At 35.8% G+C, this 20350-nt stretch overlaps 2 pseudogenes; one reads left to right on the top strand and one right to left on the bottom strand.

Moving 5' to 3' along the window:
* Positions 1 to 10964: 10964 nt before the first annotated feature.
* On the top strand, positions 10965 to 15657 carry LOC120197916 (annotated as a pseudogene).
* A 303-nt stretch (positions 15658 to 15960) lies between these two features.
* LOC120198202 lies at positions 15961 to 19652 on the bottom strand (annotated as a pseudogene).
* Positions 19653 to 20350: the final 698 nt, after the last annotated feature.

The following is a 20350-nucleotide window of genomic DNA, read 5'->3' as shown; positions in this document are numbered from 1 at the left end:
ACAGGACAGTACAATTAATTAGAAGTTGCCATCTTACCTATCACCTTAAATTTAAAATTTATTTTAAACCAACCAATCAAAATTTAAATTCTCACATACTCTCGATTTTAATAATTAGGATATTATGTGTTTAGTTTTGTACGGTCTGACGTAATCAAACAATACAAAATATTATCACTGTTAGGAGCGAGTAAAATTGGTTACTACTCGCAATTTTATTTTTTTTTTTAATTTTAAATTTTTGAATTTGAGTTTAAAATTTATCATTCTAAAAAATCAAATTTCAAATTGATGTCGATCTGATTTTTAACTTGATAATTTGGTTGTATTGCAATTTAACTCTTAATTTTGTTATTTCTTCAATTCTTCATTCATTTTAAGCTCGTATTTGATCAAATTTGAATTATATGCTATTAAACTATTTTAGAATACCTATATAATTTGACTTTCTCTTTTTGAAAACAAATTTTTATTTTTCAATTTAGTCCTTATATTGTATGATTTCATCATTTCTTCAATTTATTTTTCGTTTTAAGTCAATTTTCGCAATCGACCGACGAAATGAAGATGATAAATTAGGTATGCAGAAAGGATAGAAGGAATCACGATAAAGAAACGATTAGAATCGGAGAAGCATCCTTTCCTTTTTTTCTATTTGGTTCAACATCGTAAAATTGGATCGAGACCTTTCAATTACTTGCCCTTCGATCTCATTCGTTTGCTGTCAGATTGAGCCCAAATGAAAGTATGTTAGTTAGTCACCTCGTATCTCTTCACCATTCAGATCTAGAAGGCAACACTCAGAGCACTAGTGGCTACCTCTAATCGAATGTGGATAATATCTTTTTTATTTTTTTCATTATCTTTTGTTGTTTCATTCTTTGTTTGGTTTTGATTGTTTAGATTAAAGAAAGTCAATGAAGGAATTTAGGAATTGAGATGTTTTGGTGGCTTTGGAGGTGATGATGGTGTAGACACCCATTTTCTTAAAAGATAGAACTAGCAAGAGTTCTCTCCTAGGAGGACTCTTCCACCACCATATCTTTTAAAGCAACAACCACACCAACAAACGTACAACAACCGAGCAAGGAGTCTAGTTGCATTAGGATTCTATTGTTAATAGGATTCTAAAAATAGTTAGTTTTTTTCACTATAAATACATGTAATCCTCCCATTTGTAACAGAGGATTTACATACAAAATACAGAGGATATCATGGAAAATACAAAGACAAAGCTATTGTAAACGATTCGAAAATGAAATAAAAGGTAGCATTTTTTTACTTTTGATTCGGTCCCTTACATTTAAGTTTTAATTATTATTATTTTTATTTAACTTTATTTATACGCACATTTCCCTTGTTACTCATTTTATTTAATTATTTTGTTATTTTTTTTCTTTTTTTTTCATGTAATATTTTTTTTACATTTTATGCATTTTGTTTTTTACTTTAGTATATATATATATTTTTAGATTACACATATATATATGTTAATTTTCATTATATGTTTTATTAATTTATATATATTTACTATTTTTTATGTTTTTATTTATTTTATATATATACATATTATCATTTCGTTTATCTTATATCTATTTTATTTTATTTTATATTTTTTCTCCTCTTGCATTTATTTATTTATTTACTATGTATATATTATTTTCACCATTTTTTTCTAGTATTTTATTTATTTCATTTGCTTTTATGGACTTTATTTATTTTTTATGTCTTTTATTTATTATTTATTATTATTTTTTTTCTTTTCGTTTCTTTATTTTATTTAATTTACTTGTTATCGTTAATTTTTATTATTCTTTTCTTTGTCTTTCTTTTATTCGTTTTATTTTATCTTCTCCATTTCATCAGTTTTCTATTTTGTTAGTTTTTATTACTTTTTTTCTAACACGTTTGTTGACTTTTCTAAGAGTACGCTTTCAAATCAATCAATTGTAAGTAATTAGAATCGGGTCTGTTAAATTTTAATTTTAATTTTGAATTTTTGCAACTAAGACAACCGACAAATTAATTGGTACCGAAAGGGCGGTTCAAGGGTGCTAATCCTTCCTTGACCGTAACCGACTCCCGAACTCGACACATTTCTGGTAAAAACGCAGATCAGGTAAGATGGTGTCCGACCCACCTAAATTCGTTTTAAAGTGGTCGGTGGCGACTCCCAACCCAATTATTTCAAGTCGAAGCCCAATTATTGGGCCCAACCGAAAGACGGTTACGACAGCTTGGCGACTTCGCTGGGGACAAGTAAGTGAGCCAGGCCGAAATTAATTTCTGGTTGTCTTTTTGAGCGAAAATTATAAGTTTAAATTTTAATTTATTTATTTGATTATTATTATTTAACTTTGATTATTTTTCAAATAAATAGTTGTACTGACATTTTTTTCAATGATTTCAGATCTTTAATTTTTTCCATCTAAGGGTCTATACCCGAGCTCCGAACCCGTTCTAAGTGGGGCTGAAAGTGACGCATTCGTGTGAATTTATTCACCGCATATGCCTAGCAATTAGCCTTCGGGATTCATATACCTTATGTCTTCGTGTGAATTTATTCTCCACATAGACATAAGGGAATGTGTCCTCTCGAGTTTAACTTAGTCCACACAAGCCTGTGATGGGTTTAGGACTAAGGGTCTGGTAAGCCCAAGGGGGCACCGGCAAGAAGAACTCGGGTACCATTTTTTTAGAACTTAAACCGGGAGACTATGGAGAAATAGAGCCTACCCCGAAACCCCATTTCAAACCTTAGGACTTTTTTCCACCCTAACTATGATGTTTGTTTGTCTTTATATTTTTCTTTCTTTCATTCATTATTTATATTTTTATTTTACTAACTTTTTGCCTTTGTTTTTGTTTTTTAGCACTTGCATCATAAATGAGGCCATTGATCCACTAAAATGTGTTTGTTAAAACTTAAATAATCTGCATTAATGGAAAGGGGTTGTAATACAAGAGATAAAAATACAGAGGACAGTCTGCAGGACGTCTATGTGTTGTATTCAATCCAGAAGACGTGGTGCCCACAATTGAAGAGTATATCACTCTACGACATTATAAAGGGCTCAGAATGAACCAAGTCTACATCAAGCACAATGAAAGTCTATCTTTGAAGAACTGACTGGCTGAGGTTGCAGGGGCAAGATGAATGTTACTGATCTTGGGAGTCCCTTCGAAGACAACAATGGCAAAACGATAGCTGAAATTGGAAATCATTGCTGATGAACTCAAGAAACAAACTAATGAACTTCACATAGTTCCTCCCAATTAAGGGCTCCAGTGATGTATTCGTTAGGAACAGACTCCAAGGATAGATGCTAGAGATGCAGTCATTCGAGACTTTTTGGGCCAGTACCAAAAAACAACTCAACATTTTCACGGTTCATCCGGAGAAGCCGGAGCGGTTCGACAGGTTATTCAACCGGTGAAAGACGAAGGCAGAAGACTAGTCAACATGTCAGAAGCTGTTAGGATATTTTTGTCTCTTAAAAGATAAAACACTTTTGTCCCCAATAAGGATTATTCATAATAACAGACACATTTTTTTTGGATCAATGCCTCGAGCATTTCATGCATCATGCATTTAGACATTTGCATTTTGTTATTTTCTTTGCATTCGCATTATCTAACAGAAGCATGTCTTATCAAACAGGAACATATTGGATACACCACCTTAAGCATAGGACGCACCTCATCCGCATAATACCCGCCTAAAAAAAGAAGATGGAGGCAAGAATCGAGAAAATCGAGGAGAACATGGCAAAATTGCAAAAAGAACTTGAAGATAAAATAAACCAGAGTAGTTTGAGTACTCTGAATACAATCATGAAGAACCAAGAATCTTTGGTTGATCAGATCGTTGCCAAGTTAGTTGGCCTACAACAAACCATTGCGCCTAGGGCAGGTTCACCGGAAGGGGTAAATATACCACCTACCCCACAAGTGGTTGTCTCACCTGAAATCATACCAGAACTTCGAAAAGACTCATCGGCTGCAAAAGCGAAGCCCTCATCCTCTGTATTTAACCTTGAGAATAATTCGGGTTATTATCATATACCAGATTCGGACGAAGAGGACAAATCAAAGAAGATGGATGAGAAAATCAAGCAATTGGAGGACCAGATGAAGGTAGTTAAAAGAGATCATGACTACCCTGAAATCGATGCCGCGGAGCTCAGTCTAGTCTCGGACTTGGTTTTTCCTCCAAAATTCAAGCCCCCGGAATTCGAGAAGTTTAACGGGAACAGTGACCCATCCACACACATCACCATGTTCTGTCGAAAGATGACGGGATATGGAAGAAACGACCAACTCTTGATTCACTGCTTCCAAGAGAGTGTCGGGCTCAGTCATCTGGTGGTACAACCAGCTCACCCGAACCCATATCAAGACTTGGAAAGACTTAGCCAAGTCATTTCTGGAACAATATAAGCATATTAACGAAATGAGACCAGATCGGGTTATGCTACAAGGCCTGGAGAAAAGCACAATGAGAGTTTCCGACAATACGCACAACGTTGGAGGGATTTGTCTGTGCAAGTTCATCCACCCTTGTATGAAAAGGAAACTAAAAAGCTATTTTTACAGACCCTGAAGGCACCTTACTTCGGGCACCTAGTGGCAATTACATCAGGAACTTTCTCATATCTAGTCATGGCTTGTGAGATGATCGAGCTAGCTATAAAACAAGGAAAATTAAGGGAGAGATCAACAATGTCAGCACCTACAATGTCAACAAAGGTGTTACGATCTCAAGTCCAAAACTGTTGCAGCTATACCGTCTGGTACTTCTAAACAAACTCAGAGAGAACCAAGGAAAGAAAAGATTCGTATCAGTCCAATCCCAATGACATATGAGGAGCTACTCTCAACGCTAGTTGATAAGAATCTTGTGACTCCGGTTCAATCCAAACCTAGAGAGGCCCCATATCCTGAAGGCCTTGATATTAACGCCGTATGCAACTATCATATTAGGAGCTCAAGGCACACCACTGAGAATTTTGGGGAATTAAAACATAAGGTCCAAGATTTGATTGACTCAGGGGAATTCACTTTCAATATGTAATGGGGTATTCTGATCGAGAGTCAGATGGGGCATCTGTCAGGAATTTTGTTGCATTATCAAGCATATCATCTTGTTTGAACTTGTTTTTTTTTCGTACTTCTTATGCGTGAACATTTCAAATAAAATACTTCATTCTTAGGAACTAAGAAAATTTTAATCTTGAATTCCTTGAATATCACCTTAATTAAAAACTGTTTAATAATTGAGGTTGTAAATCTTTGACAAATGACAAGATTGAACCCTGCAAAACAAATACCCTTGGTCCTAATTTAAAAGATACATCAGACTACATGTTTTTCTCTTACCGAGCTAGGTTTTCTCTTCTCATGATGAGTCCATCCAAGGTTTGGCATCCAAACACGTATTAAGAGTGAACAGAATGGGGCAACTAGCACATGCGATTACAAAACTAATTGGTTTATACCTTTGTTTATGATGTTCAGTGATGATAATGATCTTCACAGATGGAATAGTCGAGTAAGCCAATCTAGTTTAAGTCAGTTGTTTGGAAATTGAACTCTAAAGATGAGATCCCTTGACTTTCAAAAACACCTAGACTATAACAGGTTCTTCTTGACAATCTTAAGAAATTAAATCCGTAAAGCTGAGCTATTCCACTAAGGCAATTGGTTATAGAGGAAACTCGAAAGCCCTGGCTTTATGAATAAATTACATTCAAACCATGACATTGCTCGGACACTTGGCAATTCGGTGTTTGCTCCACTGCTTTTGTCAGGCCAAAGACTTTATGATGAGACGAACCCTTCAGTGATTTGTCCCTCTAAAGCTGAGCTATTCCACTAAGGCAATTGGTTATAGAGGAAACTCGAAAGCCCTGGCTTTATGAATATTACATTCAAACTATGACATTGCTCGGACACTTGGAAATTTGGTGTTTGCTCCACTTCTTTTGTTAGGCCAAAGACTCTGTGATGAGACGAACCCTTCAGTTAAACTTGGTAAAAGTGATTATAATACTAAGCTGTCCCTCTAAAGCAATTGGTTAAACTCCCCGGCTTTATGGATTCGGCTGGCCAAAAAATGGCAAATTAAATCTAAATAAGGAGTTTCGGTGAAAATGAACTAAGGGAGTTAAGAAACACCTGTTATAGTCAAATACACACGAGCACTCAAGAATTTCATTTTTAGACCAATATTTCTGCACTACCTTTATTAGATGAGCTTACAAAACTTGAACAAACGAAAGATTTCAGAGAACTGAAACAGAAGTGTTCTGAAAGGTCTAGCCATTGATTATGCTAGTAGTGTCATTTTGGTCGCATCCGATTAAAATATCAAACCAAGAAAGAGGGGTGAGCCCTAACCAAAGCGATGACACAAACCCACCATTAAATCAACTTTTCGATTTTGATATTTGTCAAAGATTTGCAGCTATCAAAGCTTAAAAGAGAATTTGATTCTTGTGATATCCAATGAACTTCTATTTTATGATTTGCTTCAATTGTGAAACCTAGAAGGGGGCAGTATTTTTCAAAATTCCTTTTGATATTTTTCAAAATTTTGAAAATTCGAAAGAAGAAAAGCATTTTCAAACAAGATAAGTTCTCTGGAAGCATATCTTGGAATTCAACAAATATCGCTCCGAAGCTGAAGATCGAAACTGAGGCAAAGGAAGCCATTTTTGGGGCAAAATTTGATAGGGGAAGGAAAAATTATCTTAGGTTGAGGTCTGCAAGAGTACACCTTAGTGGAAATAAGACAACTGAGTCAAAGATAGAATGAAGGCTACACACGCAACCATTCCCCTCACATATCAACATATACATCAACACATATACATGACGCATGAAATTTGCATCTTTGCATTCATCTCATGAGCAATATAAACCTTGATTTTCCTCTCTTGAGGACAAATTCAACATCAAATAAATTTCATTTGGCATACATAAAACATCCATCATCATGATAGTTACATCCAAATGCATTTTATAGATCTTTCAAGAGAAGATGAGATTAAAAGCCAACTCGACAGATTGAAAGATCGACATTCATCTTCAGATTCAAAATTTCCAATATAAATTTTGTCTCGCTTGAGACAGTCTCATTTAATACATATATCTCACTTGTGATTGTTTTTCTTAAAGCATACTTTGTCTCACTTGAGATTGTTTTACTCGAAAGAAGATTTATTTCACTCAAGTTTGCTTTGCTTAAAACAAACTTTGTCTCACTTGAGACTATTTTACTCGAAAGAAGATTTATTCCACTCAAGATTGTTTTTCTTAAAACCAAATTTGTCTCTCTTGGGACTGTTTTCACTCGAAAAAAGATTTATTTCAATCAAGATTGTTTTTCTTGAAACAAATTTTGTCTCTCTTGAAACAAATTTCGTCTCCCTTGAGACATTTTCTTTTAGAACTACGTTTCGTCTCTATTGAGATAGTTTCTCTTGAAACATAAACATTGAAAACATTTCCCTTGAAATGAATTTTGTCTCTCTTAAGATAGTTTCTCTTGAAATAAAATCTTTGAATATGTTTCCCTTGAAACAAATTTCGTCTCCCTTGAGACATTTTCTTTGGAACTAAGTTTGTTTTCTCTTGAGATAGTTTCTCTTGAAACTAAACATTAAAAACATTTCCTTAAAATGAATTTTTCTCTTGAGATAGGTTCCTTGAAAAAAATTTTGTCTCTTGAGACAGTTTCTCTTGAAACATAAACATTGAAAACATTTCCCTTGAAATGAATTTTGTCACTCTTGAGATAGTTTCCCTTGAAATAAATTTTATCTCCCTTGAGACAGTTTCTCTTGAAGCATAAACTTTGAAAACAGTTTCCTTTGAAACAAAATCTTTGAATATGTTTTACGTTAAACAAATCTCGTCTCCCTTGAGACAGTTTCTTTTGGAAGTTTTTGTCTCTCTTGAGACAGTTTCCCTTGAAACTTCAATCTTTGAATACAGTTTCTCTTGAAACACAAAAAACCTTTGAAATTGTTTCTCTTGAAACAAAAAAAAACCTTTGAAATTGTTTCTCTTGGAACACCAAACCCTCGAGTTCGATTACACTCAGCTTCGAGGGCATATCATTTACAACATAACTCAAGGCTATAAGGGTTATATGTCACCAAAAGACCTTCGAGTTCGACTATGCTCAGCTCTAAGGCACATCATTTACAGCATAGCTCAAGGCAAGAAGGGCTATCTGTCAATAAAAGTGTCGAGTTCGATTCCATTCAGCTCGATGACACCTCAATCATACTATTGTCCGACTGTAATCGAGGTTTTTCAAGCCGAGAAGAAGGTCTGGTTAGCCTGCCTTAGTAGCAAAAAGCCTTTTTTCCGTCAGCATAGCTTAAGTCGAAAAAAACTATCTGTCAATGAAGACTTCGGTTTCATTCAGCTCGAGGGATATCACCTCATTGTGGAGTCAAGAGATTACTTTCCAGTCGAATTTTTAGCCAAGGTCTTTAAACCGAGAAGAAGACCAAAGTGGACTACAACGAGAAGCCACATTCTGATTCAAATCATTTCAAGATGGACTTGACTTCGCGACGGAGGATCCATCTGCTCAATTCGACAATGAGTTATTCTTCAACTCCACTGAACGAAAATTTGTGTCTTTTTATCTTTGTCCTATTTTTCGTTCCACGAAAAAGGACAAAGAGGGGCAGCTGTAGACACTCATTTTCTTAAAAGATAGAACTAGCAAGAGTTCCTCTCCTTGGAGGACTCTTCCACCACCATATCTTTTAAAGCAATAACCACACCAACAAACGTGCAACAACCGAGCAAGGAGTCTAGTTGCATTAGGATTCTATTGTTAATAGGATTCTAAAAATAGTTAGTTTTTTTCACTATAAATACATGTAATCCTCCCCATTTGTAACAGAGGATTTACATACAAAATACAGAGGATATCATGGAAAATACAAAGGCAAAGCTATTGTAAACGATTCAAAAAGGAAATAAAGGTAACATTTTTTACTTTTTATTCGGTCCCTTAATTCCGTTTAATATTATTATTTTATTAACTTTATTTATACGCACATTTCCATTGTTACTCATTTTATTTAATTGTTTTGTTATGTTTTCTTTTTTCATGTAATATTTTTTTTACATTTTATGCATTTCTTTTACTTTAGTATATATATATTTTTAGATTACACACACACACACATATATATATATATATGTTAATTTTCATTATTTTTTTATTAATTTATATATATATTTACTATTTTTTTTATGTTTTTTTATTTATATATTTACATATTATCATTTCATTTATCTTATATCTATTTATTTATTTAATTTTATTTTATATTTTTTCTCCTCTTGCATTTATTTATTTATTTACTATGTATATATTATTTTCACAATTTTTTTCTAGTATTTTATTTATTTCATTTTCTTTTATGGACTTTATTTATTATTTATTTCTTTTATTTTTATTTATTTATTTTTATTTATTTTCTTTCTTTTCGTTTCTTTATTTTTATTTAATTTACTGTTATTGTTAATTTATATTATTCTTTTCTTTGTCTTTCTTTTATTCGTTTATTTTATCTTATCCATTTCATCAGTTTTCTATTTTGTTAGTTTTAATACTTTTTTCTAACATGTTTGTTGACTTTTCTAAGAGTACGCTTTCAAATCAATCAATTGTAAGTAATTTGAATCGGGTCTATTAAATTTTAATTTAAATTTTGAATTTTCGCAACTAAGACAACAGGCAAATTAATTGGTACCGAAAGGGCGGTTCAAGGGTGCTAATCATTCCTTGACCATAACCGACTCCCGAACCCGACACATTTTTGGTAAAATGCAGATCAGGTAAGATGGTGTCCGACCCACCTAAATTCGTTTTAAAGTGGTCGGTGGCGACTCCCAACCCAATTATTTCAAGTCGAAGCCCAATTTCGGGGCCCAACCGAAAGACGGTTACGACAGATGGCAATGATAATGGTTGTGTTGGACAAATGGAGAGGGACAAAGCTTTGATGACTAAGAGTTGGGATTTCACTTAGTGGTCATGAGTGATGATGGTAGGATGTGTGTCGTTTTTTGTTTCGTTAAGGACAATGATTATTTTAGAGGTTATTTGAGTAGAGGGTAGCATGATGTGGACGTGTGTAGTTACTCGGTGAGTGTATTTAAGGTGAAGATGATGGTTGATGGTAATTAGGTTGGATGTAGCGTAGGTTGTAAAAAGGACATTGAACAGTGGTTGGAGGTTATTAGAGCTCGTGGACAATGAAATTATATTTGGGTCTTTGAGAGTAATCTTTCTCTAATTTTTTCATTTCATTAAATCTCCTATTTCTCTTCTTTTTGCTTGGTCAACGGTGGTTAGAATGATGACCGTCGGTAATTAGAACGACGGTCAACATGATGGTCAAAATTTAGGTTTATATAGGTTAATAAGAGAAATGAAGAGGAAATGAGAAGAAGAAAAGATGAAAAAAAAGAGAAATAGGAGAAATGAGGGGAAATAGCTTTTTATGACATGTATTTTTGAAGATTAAAAAATTGTTTAATTATAAATCATAACACCATTATAAAGTTAACGATGAAGTGACCCAAAAAGTCTAATGTATAAACTTTAGTTATTAAATTGAACATTTTTAAAATATAATGACCGAAATAAGAGTAAGAAGAAAGTTCAATCATTAATTTTAAAAAGTTTAATGTATAAAGTTTAGTTATTAAATTGAAATTTTTTTAAATACAATGACCGGAATAAAAGTAAGAAGAAAGTTTATTCATTAATTTATAGTTTATACTTAAATTAAACTTGAAACTAATTAAATAATTAAAATTGAGAGGATTAGAAAACAAAGATCCATATTCCGAAGATATTTCCGTTTCTTTCTTCACAAGAACCTTGTTAGGCGCGTTCTCCACGCTCTCCACGGTACCCCCTTCAATCACTTCTCCACACGCTTCTCTCTTTCCTTCTTCATCTTTGCCCCTTTCTCTATCCGTCTCTCTATCCATACAAAGGGTTTTAGGCGCTTTTCATTTCACTTTTTATCTTAAACCCTTCCTAGGGTTTTCACCGATTCCAAAACCCCAAATGGCCCCCCCTTACCATGCAATTTTCATCGACCAACAACTATGATGAAAATACCAATACCAAGAAACAGAAGAAGGGTTCAATCAGAGGAAGATATCTCTACTCTTTACAAAGGTTAGTTTTATCTTAAGTTCGTTATTTGCCATCCTGGGCTTCTTTTTAATTGCCAAATATATTTTTTTATTGGTTTGGGCAGGTATACAGCAACTACTGTTTTGGCACTGTTGCAAGAAGTGGCGCAATTCCCTGATGCAAAGTTGGATTGGAATGCTTTAGTCAAGAAGACATCTACTGGCATTTCTAATGCGAGGGAATACCAGATGTTATGGCGCCATTTGGCCTACCAGGACACCTTGCTTGAAAAATTGGAAATGGGCTGAACCCTTGGTCAGTTTTCTATTTTTTTTCTATGGCATATATCTATTTAATCTAAAAGATTTGAAATTGTTAAGCTACTGCCCTATTTGATGCGTGATGAAATTTATTTTGGGAATTGCTGTTAAAACTAAACACATCCTTGAAATTAATATACTGTTCCAATGATGAATTTTCCTATCTATTATAATACTTTTCCTTAATTGAGGGTGTATACGCTCCCATATATTCTACTTTCTAACTTATAGCCTGCCAATCTGCTACAGTCTTGGTTTGACTTTGAAATTGGGAAATTTTTGTCATGTTTGGTCACTGGTCAAAGGGCTAAAGTGGTGGTGGTTAATTTATAAATGAGTCTTTTTGGTTGAAAGACAAGTGTTTTGGTATTTCTTATAGCTCTAGTCTCGTCATATAACTTTTTCTTTTTTGGGCAGGACGATGATAGTGACTTAGAATATGAATTGGAACCTTACTCTTCTGTTAGTAGTGAAACATCAGCAGAGGCTGCAGCATATGTGAAGGTAAGTAAATTATATATGTGATTTCCATAGAATTATATGTGGTTGTTAGTATCTCTTGTCTACATAGTTATGTTCTGATTCTAACGGTTGGAATATTAAAAAGCATGCAAGTGCGAGTCGTAGTATGAAGCATTACTGGTAGAACCGTAGAAGATAGTTTTTTACCTTATCTGGTCAACGGGTAACTTGCAATCTCAATGAAACGGTTAACGATAACCTTGTGAAAATCTAACCAATAACAGTATTGGTTGTCTGACTACCTTCTCTTCAAATTTCCAAACTGGTTTATCTTGTTGCCCGTTTCTTTTCAATCGAGTCAACTCAGATGTCTATTCTTGTCAGGTACTGATTGCTTCTGGTTTGCCAAATGACTCGAGCGGTGCAAACAGCTCAATGGTGGATGCTCCGTTAACAATAATATACCTAATGTGAGGTCATCTAGAGTGTCTTCAGAAAATTTGCAGCCCACTTGCTCAAAGCCAGGGTGAACATTACTGTTCCAGTTTCTGTTCAAAAAGGTTCTGCCTGCAGTGCCATCGACCGAAACATTGGAAGGAAATGGACCAGCTGGTACAAACCTGCCTAATCGCAGGAAAAGAAAACCTTGGTCAGAAGAAGGATTTGGAACTTATTGCTGCTGTGCAGAAATGTGGTACTGGAAATTGGGCAAATATCTTACGAGGAGACTTCAAGGGAGATAGGAGTGCTAACCAGCTGGCTCAGGTTTAACTAAACTGACTTTTTTGTTTTATATATCTGTTTTCTTCAATATCATATTAGTCCTGCTATTTTTGCAATATATAGCTCAAATGCACTATTCATTTTCCGTACAGCTGAAATTCAATTCGCTGTTTATAAAATTAGTATAGCAAAGTCTGTGTAGCTTTGAGGAGCTGGGGATTAATAAACTTAAATTAAAATGTCTAGTAAATGTGAAAGTAGTAGATTCATTTAACACTTCTGTCTTTCCATGCTATATTGGATTTCTTAGGATGTGAAAGTTGTTTTGGTTGATTGCATTAGTAGTATTGGTTATGTGATAGAAAAGAAACTTAATTGCTCTTATTTTCTGTATGTATGATTTTTCTGCTCTCTAGGTTCTGGGGGATTTTTGAAACCTTTGAATTTAGAATATAATGGAATAGCCCATGCTAGTAGGGGTAAGTGTTCGATCGAGTCGAGTTAAAAAAATCGAGTTATTTGAGTTGATGAGTCTTATTTTATAACTCAAACTTGACTTGAATTTTTTTTCGAGTCGAGTCGAATTTACGAGTTTCTGCTTAAATTTTATTATAAATATTTACAATATTATGAAATTATTTGATTCTAATTTAAATAGTTTTTTTTTAGAACCATATACAATACATTTATATTTCTTCATTTTTTTTATATGTGCATATATTATACAAAGTCGAGAGACTCGACTCAAACTTCAAAATCAATCTACTAATTACTAAAAAAATTGAGTTACTATTTGAGTTGTATTTTACAACTCGATTTGAACTTGAAATTTTTTCGATTCGATTCGAGTTTTTTCGAGTCGAAAAAATCGGTTTTTCGAGTCTAGTCGAGTTTTGCTCTCCCTTAGCCCCTGCTCCTGGATGATGAACGACTTGTATATTTTGTTGAATTAGAATTAAAGACATATTCTGGACATTGGTGAAAATGGAAGCACAAATTTATTTTCGGTGTTTCTGTTTCTATATCTCAAACAATTAGCTTCTTCTTTGGTGAATATCATCTAGTTGCTGCTTTAGAATAACAATCCGTTGTTAATATATCCCGGTTATGATGTGTGGGTTTGCCCAGCTTTTCCCGGGTTCAAATCCCGGCAACGGAATTTTTTCAATTCTGTATTTTTTAAGACAAAAAAATGATCAGTTCTGTGAATCTTTATAAGACGGCTATAACTTGGTCATGCAGATTAAGGCTCCCCACCAGAATGGTTTTTCCTATGCTTTTCCACAAGCTAATCGTGGCAAGTTTGTTCTATAATATTTGCAGAGGTGGAGTGTTATTAAGAAGCGATTTGGCAACCTAAATGTGGAAGGACACTCCGTGATTTCGGAGGCACAGTTGGCAACTCGTAATGCTTTGTCCATAGCCCTTCCTATGGCAGATAAAAATTTAACAGGTGCTTGTTCGATTAACCCTGGTAATTTTCTCCATCTAATACTATTTTTAAGTTCTTTAAGTGTTTGATGTGGCAACATTCTTTTCAGTAAGTGAGCCAAACTTATGAAGTGATGAAGTTATGGGAACCTTTGAAAATGTGAGATATCTTATTTTCTAATAGACTTGACTTCTTGGCTACTGGGCCAGGTTTGAAGACAGCATCCGGCTCTGCACCTCCAACTGCTAGCGGCAAAGCTTCAGTTCGAACCGAAAACCAGTTCCAACAAGGCCTCCTTGCTTCTGTCTCATCCCATAATCGACCTCAATATGGTCCGATTACTTCTGTTCCCTCCCAAAATCCATCCGGGCAAGGTCCTGTTGCTTCAGTCCAAGTCCCAAATCAGTCTCGACAAGGTCTCGTGTCTACACAATCCTCATCATCTGGTTCTGCTTTAAAATCCCGGGTTACCTTGAAAAGAGTGCCAGCAAAAGCTTTTTCCACCACAGGTTTGATCCTAGATGCCACTGCAGTTGCTGCTGGGGCCCGCATTGGTAGCCCAAAGGCTGCTGCATCGCTGCTGAAGGCTGCTCAGTCTAAAAATGCTATTCATATTATGACCTCAGGTGGCTCTTCAATTAAACCTCTTATCCCAAGTGGAACCTCTTCCCAATATTTTTGTACTGGTTTAACAGCTGAACCACACTCTTCTCCTGTTACATCTTCTACCTTGCAACCTGGTTCAGTAAAACCTGCAACTCAAAGAGTTGGGCATACTTCATCTGTTTCTTCCTCACCATTAAATGATCCAATTCAACAATGTAATGTTGTTACATCTGGTCCAACCATTGAAGGTCCTCTGAAGGAAGAACTGGATGCAGCAATGGAGATCTCTGTGTCAGACAGTTCACCTAAAGGGCAGGTGCGTAAAGGGCAGGTGCGGGAAAATAGAGCATGTGTTCCAAAAAATGAACAAGGTGAGGGAGTTAAAGATCATAAAGAAGCCGTGCCAAATCCGAAATCCAAGTTGAATCTTGAGGCTGTTGCAGGACATTCTAATAAGAAATTAATGGTTAAAGGTGATCAAGTATATGCCAAAGAAAACCTCATTGAAGAGAGTGAAAATGCCAATGATAGTAAGACTGATTGTTCACTGGTTAAAAAAAGTGAGTCAACCTACAGCTGAAGAGCGATGCGGGAATCAGAACATTATTGAGACTCCGGCTAAAGCTAACCTTTTAAATGATGACTGCACCAAGAGTCTGGAGGTTTTGAGCACACCAGAAACTGACCAAGCTACATAGTGAGACGTGCATCTTGTTTATAGTAAAATATGTCAATTTTAGGTTTTTATCCTGCTATTTTAGGAAAATATATTGTAGATCTTTATCTGGAAAATGAATCTCTTGAAAAAGAAAGAAATTTGCATTCAGCGCTGGTGTAATTCCTTTGTAGTTTTTGTAGAAAGGAAAAGCGAAAAGTTGCTTTGATTATTTACCTTTTTAATGAGAATAAATTTGTTCTCTTCTCTGTCATATTTTGCATTTCATTAATGAATGTGATTCAAAACGAATCTTTTCCAACACCTGGATTAAAATAGTTCAACAATCTTTTGCCTTCTATCTTGTTCCGAAAACGGTTTTATCATTGTGTCGTTCCGGTCCGGATTTTAGTCTGTGTAGATCGAATTCATGGATAGAGAAAGAATGAATTAGATGATGATGAAATCCAAAATGGAAAGTATTGAACCTATTAGAGATGAAATGAGAAAATAAAATGAGATCTTCCAGAATGGCGTCTAAGAAAATTAACCAATGGAGCTGCAAGAGACCAAGAGTCTACTCTGAGGGTTCTTTAGGTTCTATTATGTAACTGAGCTGTTTCATCAATGTTTTCTTTTTCTTCTTCTTGCTCCTGAATTTGATTCCAAATAAGAAAGATTGAAGAGGAATTCGGGGCCGCCATGATCTCGAATGGTATAGTGAATGCAAGGATGGCGACGACCAGAGTTCTTTGTCCAAATCCGCCATTATTTTCTCGATTTCCTCCTTGAGTTGTCGGGCACGAGTGAAGCCCGATATCAACTGTTCGCTAACCCTTTTGATTTCCTGTTTCATGTTGAGAACCTCGCCTTGAAACTTGGCAGCCTCATATACACTGATCCCAGTTTCTCCACTATTGTCGCCTGCATTGGTCACCCTTGTTATCTCGTCTTGGAAGTTGCACACGTCGAATGTCGATCTTGAACTTCATCTTTCAACACCTCATTGTTCTCCAACCACAATGTTAATTCAGTTTTTATTTCTCTCATGTGATAATAAATGGGGCGTGCTTCTGATTTCATTGACTGCTGCTTTCCACCTTCTTGATTCTTTCTTCCTCTTAATTTCGATAACTCAGCTTTCAAGTCCTTCACTGAAGTTTGATATTTTTTTATCTGATGAACTGATGTGCTGAACCTCAACCAGAACTCGAGATTTTCCTCCAGCAACTCATCAATGCCTGATCGTATTTCGTCTTCTACGGTTAAAACACCGTGGGGTCGACTTTCGGGTTTTACCTGCATAACATGTACTCCCACGTTCTCTGCAGATTCTTTGAATCCTCCCCATGTAGTTTGTTCGGCTTTCTTCTCATCTATTGGCGATGGCTGAACGGCTTCGGTTAAGTCAGATTCCTGGCTCGTACTTCGTCGAATTGCTTTGTCTTCTACCAAGTTCTCATCCTTATTTTCTACTAGTGAACTAAATTTTCGACGTAATGATTGAATCACTTGATCTCTTAAGGCAACCTCATTCTTCAGTTCCTTTATCTGCGATGCCAAGTGAAAGAAAGCTTCGCGGTTTTTCTTATCTACTTCGCTAAGCTTCTTTCTTACCTCCCTATAATTCTTAAGAACATGCGAGTACTCGTCTAGTAAAATCTTTTCTCGATCATCCAATCTACTCAAGTATAGTTGCCTCCAGTTAATTTCCTCTTCTTCATCGGTTTCGGGCTGGTCGAACTCTGTATTGGGGATACTGCTTGCTGTTTCGGACAAAGATTTCATATCAGCTTTGTTTTCTCCCACCGGTTCCTGACCCTTTTCGGAATCAATATTAAGCTTGTAGCTTGAACCAGAAGCAATTTCTCCCATCTGTTCCGGACTCTTTTCAGGATCACCATCATGCTTGTAGCTTAAATCAGAAGCAACGGACAAATATTTCTTTTCATCTTTGTTTTCTCCCACCGGTTCCGGACCATTTTCGGAATCAATATCAAGCTTGTAGCTTGAATCAGAATCAACGGACAAATGTTTATTATCAGCTTTGTTTTCTGCCACCGGTTCCGGACCCTTTTCGGGATTACCATCAAGCTTGTAGCTTGACTCAGAATCAACGGACAAATATTTCTTATCAGCTTGGTTTTCTCCCATCGGTTCCAGACCTTTTTCGGGATCACCTTCAAGCTTGTAGCTTGAATCAGAATCAACGGACAAATGTTTCTTATCAGCTTGGTTTTCTCCCACCGGTTCCGGACCCTTCCCGGAATCATCATCAAGCTTGTAGCTTGAATCAAAATCAACGGACAAATGTTTCTTATCAGCTTTGTTTTCTGTCACCGGTTCCGGACCCCTTCCCGAATCACCATCAAACTTGTGGCTTGTATCAGAATCAACAATGTTTTCTCCTTCAGCTGAAACATCTTTGTCCATCCTTTTCAATCCAATTCCTATATCTTTTAATGATGAGCGGACGAGCTCGAGTTTTTCAGTTCCCTTGTAGGCTTTGGCATCGGATCCAAATATTACACCTTCTGAGAATCCAGTGGCCTCAACCTCCTGTAATTTCACTGTTAAATGATTAACATTACAAATTGCTTCAGTGAAATTAACTTCGAGGCTGTTATTTTGTTCTACAACAGTTTTTGCGTGATCTTTTACTCTACTTAGTTCTGCTTCCAACTCGTTAATCCTCTTTTTCGTGGCAGCCGAACCTTCAATCAGTGCTGTCTTGTCTTCTTCCAGGCTCCTAAGTTGTTCCTGAAGCTCATCCACTTCGTATTTCAATCTCTTTACCTGAGCTTTTTCAGAAACGACTGCAGTTTCCAAACGAATAACTCTTTTCACAAGGACATCAATTTTCTCAACAAGCTGTTTCATTGTAAGAGATTCATTTGAGCCTAATTGAAGCTTCTCTTCGATCTCCTTTCGCAATGCTTGGATATCTAGGCTCTCGTTTTCTTCATTGTCGATCTCGTAGACCATGTTATCAAGCTCCGTCGTTGATGCTTCGATATCATCTCTCCTGTCATTTTCATTGTCGACATCGTGGATTATATAATCTAGCTCTGCAGTCGGAGGCATGCGCTTTGGCTTCTCCAGCTGATCTGATGCTTCCGTATCTTCTCTCTTTTTAGCTTCATTGTCGATATCATAGTCCATGTTATCGAGCTCGACGATAGAACTTACGCGTTTCGGCTTCCCTTGCTGATCCATCTGTAGGGACTTAAACTTATGCCTGAGAGCTTCAAACTTACTAGTTACATGTCTAATCCTTCTGGATTCTGCTCTTACCTCCTTCGTCGACTGCTCGTGTTTTTCTTTCAACTTATCTAACGACTCTTGGCATGAAGTTAGAGCTTGATTCACCATTAGAGTCCGACCTTCATTGTCATCGATAACAGACCCGATTTCGAACTCATACTGTAAATCGCATACTCTCTTTTGCTTTTCGATTATCTGGTTTTCGATTTCATTAAACTTCTTGTATCCATACTCGTATGAACTCTTCATAAACTCCTTTTCAGTTTGAAGTGCTAACATCTCCTTCTGAAGCTTATCTATCTCCTTCAATGCCTCGTCTTTGTTCAGCCCCGAATCTTGAAATCCGACTGCTTTCTTCGGCGTTCCCTTTCTCGACATGAACATAGCCTGGTTCCTGAATTCCTTCTTTAGAGATTTGGCTTTGGGGATTGCTGGTTTGTCGTGACGAAAGGTAGAAGCCGATACTTGATCAAAATTATCGTCGTCGTCATACATCTCATATGGAACTCGATCAGGGAACACTGAGGCAATGGTACTATTGGCACTTTGCAGTTCCTTCGATAAGTGATCGAATCTTCCGGCTAACGACCGATACGAACGGAAAATCTCTTCGATGAGGTTTACAAGTTCTGATCTCTTGCTGTAATACATCTCTACCCTCTTCGCAAAGGAGTCTCCTTCGTAATTAATGATTTCCAGCATATCAGAGATCTTCTCCTCCGTATCTGTAACATTCAAGTATCAATATTAACTCTCACTTTAAAACAGGTATATTCGATCTTTCCATACGCGGAAATATATCGAATAAAATGAAGAATACGAGCAACATAAACGAACAAGCACAAATTAACTACAAATATTCCGAGAAAATGAAAGGAAATCCATGCAAGCAAGCACATTGAAATGCTTACCCTGAAGATTTTGTTCAAGCCATTTAGACTGTTTTGTTCTAATGTGGCTTGCCCACCACCATGAATATGCATTGCTTGCAGCTCTCTGCAACATCGTTTTGGTTTGTGGCTGTGTTTAGATCCCATGGACAAAGATGATGATGGCCATAAAAGAAAGTGACAAGTTTTGCAGCAAATGGGGAGGGGTTAAGGGATGGCCCGGGTTATGTGTTGAATCCTTTCGACAAAGCTGCAAAAATAGGAAGAACGTGTCCAAATGGCAGTGTGTCAAAGTGGAGATGAATTTTGCTAAGTTTGGGGTTTCCTATAATAAGATGTCCAAATGCCCTCTCTTTTTAGAATTTGAAAAAACCACATTCTACAATCTATTCAAAGTCGTAACTTCTTGTTCGAACCAAGTTGTAACTTATTGTACGGACCAAACGATATTAATAGTTAAAGAATTATTATTATTTCTTGAAGTTTCGAATTTGAGCACCACATATATAGATGTATGAGCGTTCACTGTCAAATGATTAAAAGTCTTTTAACATATATTACCTTATACTCACTCCAAATTAATAAAAAAAATCCGTGACTGCTTTAAAAATTAATCACAATTAAGATACTTAAATAATGGTACATTAATTTGTTTTCAATTAAGTTTGTACGCAATTGTTTTTCAAATAAGTTTGTGCGAAGTTCACGTGACTAATTCAAAAGTTTGGTATTAATAGATTACTTCTTTTCAATTATTTTCATTTAATTTTTTAAAATTATGTGTTCAATCCACGAGTGATAAAATAATTAGGA

This window comes from Hibiscus syriacus, unplaced genomic scaffold (assembly GCF_006381635.1).
Source record: "Hibiscus syriacus cultivar Baekdansim isolate YM2019G1 unplaced genomic scaffold, ASM638163v2 tig00117056_pilon, whole genome shotgun sequence".
Taxonomy (NCBI): Eukaryota; Viridiplantae; Streptophyta; class Magnoliopsida; order Malvales; family Malvaceae; genus Hibiscus; species Hibiscus syriacus.
This window is presented reverse-complemented; position numbering and strand designations above follow the sequence as displayed.